Consider the following 10,997-nt stretch of genomic DNA (forward strand, 5'->3'; position numbering starts at 1 on the left):
AACCCGAGCCGCTATGGTGAAGCCAGCGTCCCGGCCCCTAGATTTACCACAGGCCTTTTCACCCCCGCCCTTGCCCGCCTTCGCCGCCCCACTATCCAGCTGCTGCCCCACCTGCCCCACCTACTCAAGTCCAAATCTGAGGCGAGCCTCCTGCAGCTGCTGGCAGGGGTCACCACCCAGGGGGCGCCCCCAGCCCCCAGCCGCAGCCTGTCGGAACTCTGCTTGGCTGCCACAGCCACCGGCACTAGGACTCGGGTTCCCTTCACAAAGCTGGGCCCCGCTGGAATTGTGGGGGGTCACGAAGCCCTGGCAGTGGCTCCCAGCTATCAGAGATGGAGGGCAGGACCTCCTACCTGGCGGGGAGCCCAAAGGGCCAGCCGGGCGGAGCAGAGAACTGCCCTCAAGGACCTCCCCCAGGGTCCAGCCTGAGCCGCCTCCCCCCCAATCTCTGCCCATCACAGGAAGCTAATGCTGGCCCAGCTCTACCTCATCAGGACCACCCCGCTGCTTAACTCCCAGACCCTGAGCACAGCAAGGAGCCTCCATGCCTGTAGGGCGCGGTCGAGGGTGTGCGCACGTGCACCTGGTGCAGCAGGACTTGCTGGAGAGCCGCCCGCCTTCCCGGGCGGGCCTCAGGCCCTGCGCCCAACGCAGAAGGTCCTCTGTGAGGCCACCAGGCCTTGAAGGCTGCCCTGAAAGCCACACAAAGACAACCTGCTGCTGGAGGGCAGGCATGCGGTGCTCCGGGAAGATGCCAGAGGTAGGGAAGGAAGGTCATGGAAGGGAACAATTGCAAGCAGAGATCCCAAAGGTTCTGAAAGCAGAGGACCAGCTCCCTTCAGACCTGAGCTCTGTGCGGGCATCTTTCTCGGCCCTGTGGAAGCGGCGCGAGACACAGGAGGTGATGGACCGGGGCTGTGCCCAAGGAAGACTCGGAGGAAGCAACGTGTGGACAGGGCCAAGCGGAGCAGGCAGGCCCCTGCGGAGCCCGCTGGAGCACAGCCAGACCCCAAGGTGACCACCAAGCCAGGCCCACAGAGAAGCGAGTAGATGCCACTCCACTCTCTGCAGAAGACCACTGAGCAGAAAACTAAAGAAACCGATTTTACATCATTTCCCAGGTGGAGAACAGTTGGCATGTAAGCCCCTGACCAGTGCCCAGCCTCTCCTCTGTCTGTCTCACTCTTAGGTACTATGTTCTTTGTTCTCTCTTAACTGCAACTCATTTTTAAACTAGATTGCTTTTAAAAGAAGACTAAATAAAGTTTCCCTTAAGTTATTTAGGTGGTGCTGGGGCTGCTGGGGCTGCTGGGGGCCGGATTAGAGATACAAAACTGCAGTGGAGCCCGGCACCCAGCAGCCCCAAGCCCCACTGAGGCAGTGCTGGGGCTGCTGGGGGCTTGATCAGAGACACAAACCAGCAGGCTCGGCACCCAGCAGACCCAAACCCCGCCATCACGGAGCTGGGGATGCTGGGGGCAGAATCAGAGACACAAACCTGCAGGCTTGGCACCCAGCAGCCCCAAGCCTCGCCATCAAGGTGCTGGGGCTGCTGGGGGTATCAGAGACAAACCCGAAGGCCCGGCACCCAGCAGACCCAAGGCCTTTGTGGCAGCACTAAGGAGCAGCAAGCCAATCGGTAGGAAGCAGCAAGCAGATGGGCGGTAAGGAGGGAGGGGTCCCGGACTTCGAGAGGGCGTATATATCCCTTCCTCTCTGTCTAAAATCAATAAACATATCCTCAGGTAAGGATAAAATAAAATAAAATATAAAATAAAATAAGGAAGAAGGAAAGAAAACAATGGAAGGGAGAGATAGAATTCTATACATTCAAAGTAGGTAGATTCAACCCTAAAAAAAACGGGCCAGCCGAGGTCAGCATAATAGAAATATTTATTAAAATATCTTCTTGGTTTGAAGAAATAAGACAAGCCAAATTTGTATTTCTGATTATAGACTGGGTTTGTACTTGTCATTCTGAGTCAAAATAGTAGAGCCACATGTATATTTGGCTAATGAAATAATATGAATATATTCCATTTGCATTCTTAAGAGAACAAATATTAAAGATTTCCTATAACTTCATTTCTGGTTTGTGCATACATATTTTTTACCTTTTATTTCAAAATAATTTTAGACTACCAGATGAGTTGCAAAGGGAGTAAAGAGAATTCCCATATACACATTCCCAGCTTCCCTGATGTTCACATTTGGTAGATTTGTTTAACATAAGTACAATACTACTAACTAAACTACAAATTGTATTTGGATTCCATCAGTTCTTCCACTAATACCCTTTATTTGTTCCAGTATCAAGTTCAGGACACCACATCACAGTTAGTGACCACGTCCTGAGTCTTCTATCTGTGACAGTTTCTCATTTTCTTTGTATTTCATGACCTTGACACTTCCAAAGAGCATACTCATTAGGCACTTTGTAGAATGTCCCTCCCTCAATTTGTGTTTTCTGATGTTTCCTCATGATTAGACTTTGGTTGTGAATTTGGGAAGAGAATTACACAGAGAAGTGCCATTTTTATTGCATCATATCAGAGGTATCTGATATCAACATGACTTAATACTGATGGTCTTGGTTGTAGTTTCATTTAGTGTTTTCTTGGCTAACTTTATCCATGGTTTTTCTCCATGATTATTGATATCTTAAAAATTTTAAAGAAGATAAGAGTGACATTTAAATACAAGCAATGATTTTTAAGGACATCTGAGCCATTACATTCTAAATGTTATTGCCTTCAAACTGGTCCCTGGAAGACTTCATTTTCCAGTGAATATCCACCATTTTTCCCACTTTTATATATTTCCTATTTAGTATTTAAAATAATTTTTGCAAGAATATTACTAATACTTGTTTTCCTGAGGTATTTAAGAGTAAGTTGATGTCATAACATTCCATTATCCCTGAACACAAATAAAGATATTCTTCTACCTAACCACCATACAACCATCAATGGAAGTGGTTATTACCATCTAATCCACAAACTACAGTCAAGTCACCTATTGTTCTGCCTTTTGTACAAAAAATAATCTCCTCAGATAAACAAAGTGCATGTAATTGACATGTCTCTTAAGTTATCTACACTTTGGAATAGTCCTTCAGTCTTCCTTTGACTTTTAAAGTTGTGACACTTGAAAATTATTGGCTATTTAATTTATGGAATAACCTCAGTTTAAGCTTATAACAAGTTTCCTCATGATTATATTCAGGGCAAGAAAAGCACAGAGTGATGCTGGATTCTTCTGGTTGCATCTCAGCATACAGCACATGATCTTCTTATGTTTCATTACTGGTGATGTTAACTTTGGTTGCTTGATACAGGTTTTGTTTGCCAGGTTTCTCCATTGCAATGTTTTTCCCCATAAGAAAAAGGATACACTTTGAATTTATGAATATCCAGTACCTCATCAAATTTCACCCATTCATGTTTAGTGTCCATTGACATTTTTTGGTTGAATTAATTATCATGATCAGAGTTGCCTAATGGTGGTTTTCTAGCACCATCTCTTTTTTACAATTATTAATTAGTATTCTGTTGCAAGAAAAGCTTCTTTCCTCCCCATTGATTATTCTCCTATTTATTTATATCAGCATGTATTCATAGACATTTATTCAATTGGTTATAATCTATCACTATTTTTATTGTTGTTGTTGCTCAAATTGTCCTGGTCTTGGCCATTGGAGCCCTTTCAAGGTGACTTACATTACAGTTTGATGTGTTTCTACCATTCTTTAAACACTTTACTTTGTGTACAACAAAATATTGTAAGACCATCTATATACTTTCCCTGTCCACAACCTCAAATCAATCATTTCTCCAGAGAGTTCTGGTACTTGAGAAATGAATTCGTAAGTCATAATCTGGGCATTTGGTGTATTCATAATTATTAGGTTGTCTCTGTACTGGGTTCTCTCAAAGGACCGAGCCTCAGATAGACATTCACAGCTGTGTTTATTTCTGTCATCCTACATAATAAAAGTGTAATAGGCAAATCGACCAAACAACCCATCATGGGGGTGTGGCTGGGGAGCAGGCTGCACCAGGCTAGCGAAGGCACATGCCAGCGGGCATAGGGAGGGGATGGCGATGGCGGGGCAGTGGTGGTGATCAGTGGTGGTGGAGGGGTGATGGGGGGGAGGGTAGGACCGGCCACTTGCCAGCACTGTCCCCTGATGGGCCAGCCAGTCGCCTCCCACAGAGGGAGGCCAGAAGGGAGCGGGCCTAAGCCATCAGTCAGACATGCCTGAGAGCTCCCAGACTGAGAGAGGGCACAGGCTGCGCTGAGGGACACCCCCGCCCCACCACTGAGTGCACTGGGCCTCTAGTAGTTATATAAAGAGGGTCCCAAAATTGATGCAAGAAGTAATTTTGATATAAAACACAGGTTTATAATTAAAAATTGTAAATTTTTTATTGATTCATAAAGTATACAATATAGGGTTATGTATTGAATAGCATATCAGGTAAATGGCCTCCACAACTTTGCTGGCACACACGCCCGAGAAACAATTCAATTACTGTATGAGTCATTTCCTGGTCGTGTAATTTCCCATTTTGGTGATCAGAATTGGCCGCCTAGATCATGAGGTTTAACACCATTGGACTTTTTTCTTGTGGGGTTTTTTGAAGTCTAAAGTTTATGCCAACAAGCCCAAGACCACCCACGCCTTGAAGGAGGAAATTGAGTGCTGTATCAATGAAATTCAGCCACATTTATGCAAAACGGTCATGGAAAATTTCAACAAAAAAGTGCGTATGTACCAGCAAAGCCGTGGAGGCCATTTACCCAATATGCTATTCCATACGTAACCCTATACTGTATACTTTATGAATGAATAAAACATTTACAATTTTTAAGTATAAACCTGTGTTTTCTATCAAAATTACTTCTTGCGTGAATTTTGGGACACCCTTTATATTGAAAACTGCGATTTCACACTGATAGTACCAATTATAATCTAACCTTAAGGGGTTCATTTTTGTTTTCTCTATTTCAAAATTTGTAACTCCTGTCTCTGAGAGTGAACAAACTGACTCCCATTATCCTCAACTTATTATTTATTAGATAATTCTCTTTTAAATGTGCCCAATTTTCCATTGCTGCTACCACTGCTAAATCACACAGACAGACACTCTGTTTTCCTTCTTGGACTCGGACACTCCTCTCCCAGACACCGTGATGCAGATGCCTTACCCACCCTGCTCAGATGACATTGTCTTGCACGGGGCCTCCACCTGGTGACACCCCTTACATAGTGTACTCCTCACCACACTCAGGCTCTGACACCTATGCCAGGTACCACTCCCCAAAATCCCCAGGAATTCTGCCTTGCTCAGCCCCATCTAATAGCTTTTGTTAGAAATTAATCAGGAAGGAAAGTAGAAATGAGGCAAGCGGTTGTCAGGAAGGAATCATGATTTGAAATAGTTTTTTATTCTTGCAAAAAAAAGTACATGAGTTATGCCCTGGCTGGGTGGCTCAGTTTGTTGGAGTGTCATCTCATGAGCCAAAAAATTTCTGGTTGATTCCTGGTCAGGGCACATACCTAGGTTGTGGGTTGGATCCCCAGTTGAGGTGTGTACTATAGGCAACTGATCCATGTATCTCTTTCACATCGATGTTTCCTTATCTATTCCTCTCTCTCTAAAAATCAATGAAAACATATCCTCAGGTGAGGATTTTTAAAAAATGTATATGACCTGTATTTTTAAGGTTCTCCTTCCTTTATATTCACATTTTGCCATAGTATTATTCAGAAACTTGTCTCCCAATGATCAACCACTTATCGCAATCATCAAATCTAACTTCAAAAGAGAAAAATCACTCAAGATAATCAAAAGAATATTATACAAGGTCTGACACCCATTATAATGGCTACCATTTAAAACACACACAAAACAAACAAACAAAAAATAGAAAATGACAAGTATTGGCAAGGATGTGAAGAAATTGAAATAGTTGGGCAGTACTGGTAGGAATGTAAAATGGTACAGCCAGCCCAGCCAGCATGGCTCAGAAGTTGAGCATCGGCCTATGAAACAGGAGGTCCGGTTCCATTCCCAGTCAGGACACATGCCCGGGTTGTGGGCTTGATCCCCAGTGTGAAGCCTGCAGGGGGAAGCTAATCGATGATTCTCTCTCATCATTTATATTTCTACCTCTCTCTCCCTTTCTTTTCTTCTCTGAAATCAATAAAAATATTTTTTAAAAAAAATAAAATAAAATGATACAGCCACTATGAAAAACAATAAGATTCCTCAAAAAATTAAAACTAGAGTTACCATGTGATCCAATAATTCCACTTCTAGATATATATATCCCAAAGAAGTAAAAGCAGAAACTAAAAGAAATATTTGTAAAGTCGTGTTCATGGCAGCATTATTCAAAATAGACAAAAGGTAGACACACCCATGTGTCCATCATTATAAATGGACGAGTCTTAAGGAAATAATGCTAAGTAAAATAAGCCAATAACAAAAAGGACAAACAGTATATGATTCTCTATCTTTGAAATACCTAGGGAAATCAAATCCATAGAGACAAAAAATATATTAAAGGTTATCACTCACTGAGGGGAGAGGAAATGTGGAGTTATTTAATAAATACAGAATTTTAATTTTGCAAGATGTAAAGAGCTCTGAAGATGTATGGTGTGATGGCTGAAATACAATGTGAATTACTTAATGCCAGTGAACTATATATTTAAAAAATTTAATTATGGTAAATTTTATGTTATATATTGTCTTATTTATGTTTGCTTTAAGAGAATACTGTATGAACTGGGTGGCTTACAGACAATACCGATTTTCACAGTTGTGGAGGGTGCGAAGCCCAAGATCAAGATAACAGCAGATTGGGGTCTGGTCAGTTCCCATTTTCTGGTTCATTAATAACCATCACCTTGTTGTGTCTTCTCATGGTGGGAGGGGCAAAGGAACTCTCTGGAGTGTCTTTCATAAAGACACTAAACCCATTCATGAGGACTCCAGACTCATGACCTAATCACCTCCCAAAGGCCCTAGCTCATAATACCATCACATTGGGGGTTAGGTTATGTCATATGAATTGTGGGAAGGATACAAACATTTAGTCTCTAGCTTGTATATTTTGCTACAATAAAAAAATTAAGAATATTATATAAGCTCTATTATTTCAAGAGATGTTTTAGAAAAGTCCTATGTATACAAATATCAATGGAGCAATTGTATAGTTCCTGTTCAATGCCTATGTTGAAAGAATAATATTCATATTTCTATACTATCTCATAGAAATGTCTTTATAGTAATCATAATAGCTATTTTAAAATATAAGAAAATTAATCTTAGATAAATAATATTCTATTCTGGTCTTACATATGTTAATACAAAGTCAATGTATCCATATTTTTGAAGAAACATATTTTCATGACAATTTTAACTGAACGCATGTGTGAAACATCCACAAAATGTCCTCAACCATACATATTAACTATTAGTGAAACATAAAGATCTAATTTCTACTCCAATTCATCTCATCCAAATTCCTACTCTGTCTCTAACCTTACCATGATGTATTAAATTAAACCAAGCTGTATCACACACTGGAGATAGATGTGGGACTAAGTAATTACAGCCCACTATAACATAAGTGATACTAGAAGTGCTCAACAACAGAGAGAAGTGACCGAGAAGGAGTGATCAACTTTGCTCCTTGGGGTGGCTCAGACATGTCTAAATAGAGTGATGAATTCTGCAATGCAATTTGAAATTAGGTAGGAATTTTACAAATGGACAGGGAAGAAAGACCACTCAGTGACAATTAGAAAAAGCCAAAAAACTCTTTGTCTCTGTCTCAGGATTTTTGCCTCTGGTAAGAATTATCCTTCTTTTCTTTCTCCCTAACTGTATGCTTTCTCTCTTTGAAAAACTGGACCAAAACCCAGCATTGCACAATTCTGTCTCTAATTAAGATGTCTTTTCTCATTTATTCACCTTCCAATTCCCTCCTCTGGTCTGTAGCTCACTCATAAGAAGGTAGGCCATTTGTGTGTTGCTTATAAATGTTCTCAGATCTTTGCCAAATGACAATGCCAGTTTCACTGTTCCCTTTACATAAATAGATGCTTACACATACAAGTCTTTGATGATGTTCTTTATTTTTATAATATATTTGTACTGGGATATCTTGGTGTGTGTCATATACAGTGTATGCTGCAGCATAACATCTTCCGTCTCTTTTGCACTCCTATACAATGCCTGCAATAGTTTTCAGCACATAAGGGATGCTCAAGAGAGATTATTAATTGATTTGTTTTATCAAAGAACATTTATTATCATTATGGCCACAATGGAAAAGTGTCAGATGTCAATGTCTTCTTGGTAGAAAGAAATTGACTTGTGAATGTTAATACCTTGGTAAACAATGTTAATACCATAGATAGCAATTTTTAAGGAAAATGCTCTTTTGATGTAATGATTGCATGTTGACTCATTCTTTCTCTGGGAAAAAAGGCGCCCTTACAACACACACTTCCCAGTCTGGGTTAGTGATGGGGCTAATACAGTCACCTAGACCTACATCCCTACCCAGAGCTGACATTCTTTTTATCTATCATACCTCAAGCATCAGATCACTAATTCATGTACAGGATAAGACAACTGCCAAATTACTAGACTACAGAGAGAAGCTCTTCAGACACCTGTCATGTTGATGAAAGCAGCACCGTCCTCTGACCTTTGACGGTTCAAGGTCGATAATGAGACAAGTCAGGCAGGAAGAGCAGCATGTGCAGACTCCATTATCATGCGCTATGTGCGCACTCAGGAGCACCGCGTCTCCTGTCAATTAGTGTGGGGAGACTGGGGACTGCTGATTACCGGAGACGTGGCACAGTGAGGCTCAGGTACCTTCACTACTGTACCAGCTGCATTTCAATTAGGCCCAGTCCCTAAACAATTTCTTTATTGCCACCTTCAAGAAACTCAAGTAGGGCTTTTACACTTTTACATTTCACATCATTAACTGGAAGAAACGTTGAATGTGGAGTTAGATGACACTGGACTCTGGGTAAAGGCTTTGCGGGGCTCTGGGAAAAATACAGTCATGAGATTCTCAGAACTGTGTGTAGCAGGACCATCAGAGAATCACAAGGAGAGATGGACTCTTTCTGGCAGGGAAGTTGTGGACGTACAACTAGGAGTCAAAGTGAACATATGATAGTGCCTACACAGACTGACATGTCCATGTAGGAGTCTGTCTGTACTCTTACAAAGAAAAAAAAGCTGCAAACAAGCAAACTTTGAATCCATAAATAACGGAATAAAAGGAAGGAATCTAAAAATCTGAAAAGGAAAAATTCTTCATACCTTTCATGCTTCTTTCTTATAAAGAGAAATTGCCTAAACCTTTGCAAAAAAACAAACAAAACAAAAACAACAAAAAAAACCAACACAAACATTCTATCCAGATATACTTAGCAGAAAAGCATTTCAATATTGAAGTCATCAGACTTCTGTTCTCATAAACCAACATTGTGGTTCTTGGTGTTTTTCAAACTAGAGTGAACATCAGGGTCACCTGGAGAGCTGTGAAAATGAAGGTTGCTGAGTTCACATCTCTCCTCCTTCAAGTTTTTGACTCAGTAGGTCTGGGATGGGCTAGACTTCACATTTCTAGCAATTTCCCAGATGATACTGATACTGCTAATGAAGCGAAGGGACCATACTTTGAAAACCACTTTCCTTGAGAAAGCTCTCCAAATAGTAGGTCGGAATCCCTAAAAGAAATAATTACTCCTTGCTTTAAAAAAAAATAGGTTTTTATTGATTTTAGAGACGGGAATGGAAAAGGGAGAGAGAAAGAGAAACATCTTGCACCCTGACAGGGAACTCACAACTTGGGCATGTGTTCTGAATGGGAATCAAACCTATCACCCTTCGGTGCATAGGACAACACTCAACCAACTGAGTCAAACTGGCCAGGGCTAGTCCTTGCCTTTTAAAACAAAATGTTGCCCTAGCTGGTTTGGCTCAATGAATAGAGTGTCAGCCTGAGGACTGAAGGGTCCTTGGTTTGATTATAGTCAAGGGCATGTTCCTAGGTTGTAGACTCAATTCCTTGCCCTGGTCAGAGTGCATGTGGGAGGCAACTGATCAATATGTCTCTCTCACATCAATGTTTCTCTCTCTTTATCTCACCTCATCCCTTCCACTCTCTCTAAAAATCAATGGAAAAATATACTTGGGTGAGGAGTAACAAAAATAAAATTTAAAAATGTTACACATAATCACCTTAGTAAGTTATTTAAAAGTTAGCATGAAACACTTTATATGTATTATCTTTATTTTATTTACTCACAATAACTGAAAAATGTGTTTGTTTTAGTGAAATTCATTAGTGCAAGAATGTTTATAAACAGTTTATTTGTAAAGTAAAAATGGATTCTCTTGCTTAAGACATGACTCCTTAATGCCATCCTCTGACCCTAAGAAAATTTGTCTTCATTTATCTAGGATAAAGGATAACTTGCCATACACTGAGCCATAGGAACAATGACCTGATAAGTATTTGAAGTACTTAAATGCATATGTGTTGATGTCACAGATTATTTGTCTATTCTAGTCTTTGGTTTATCTAAAAGTATTCTGAACTAAATATTATACATTACCACTATGACTAGGGAACAATTTGTTTTAACCTATGTAGACTGCAGTTCCTTGCCTGCAAAATGTGGAAACCCACTTAAAAACCCTGGTTCCTGGTGGGAATGCAGACTGGTGCAGTCACTGTGGAAACAGCATGGAGTTTCCTCAAAAAACTAAATATGGCACTCCCATTTGACTCAGTGATCCCACTTCTAGAAATACATCCTAAGACACCTGAAACACCAGAAAGAATATATGCGCCCCTATGTTCATAGCAGCACAACTTATAATAGATAAGATTTGGAGATAGCCTAAATGCCCATCAGCAGATGAGTGGATAAAAAAGCTGTGGTACAT

The sequence above is a fragment of the Myotis davidii genome, unplaced genomic scaffold, assembly GCF_000327345.1.
Source record: "Myotis davidii unplaced genomic scaffold, ASM32734v1 scaffold53, whole genome shotgun sequence".
NCBI classification, from domain to species: Eukaryota; Metazoa; Chordata; class Mammalia; order Chiroptera; family Vespertilionidae; genus Myotis; species Myotis davidii.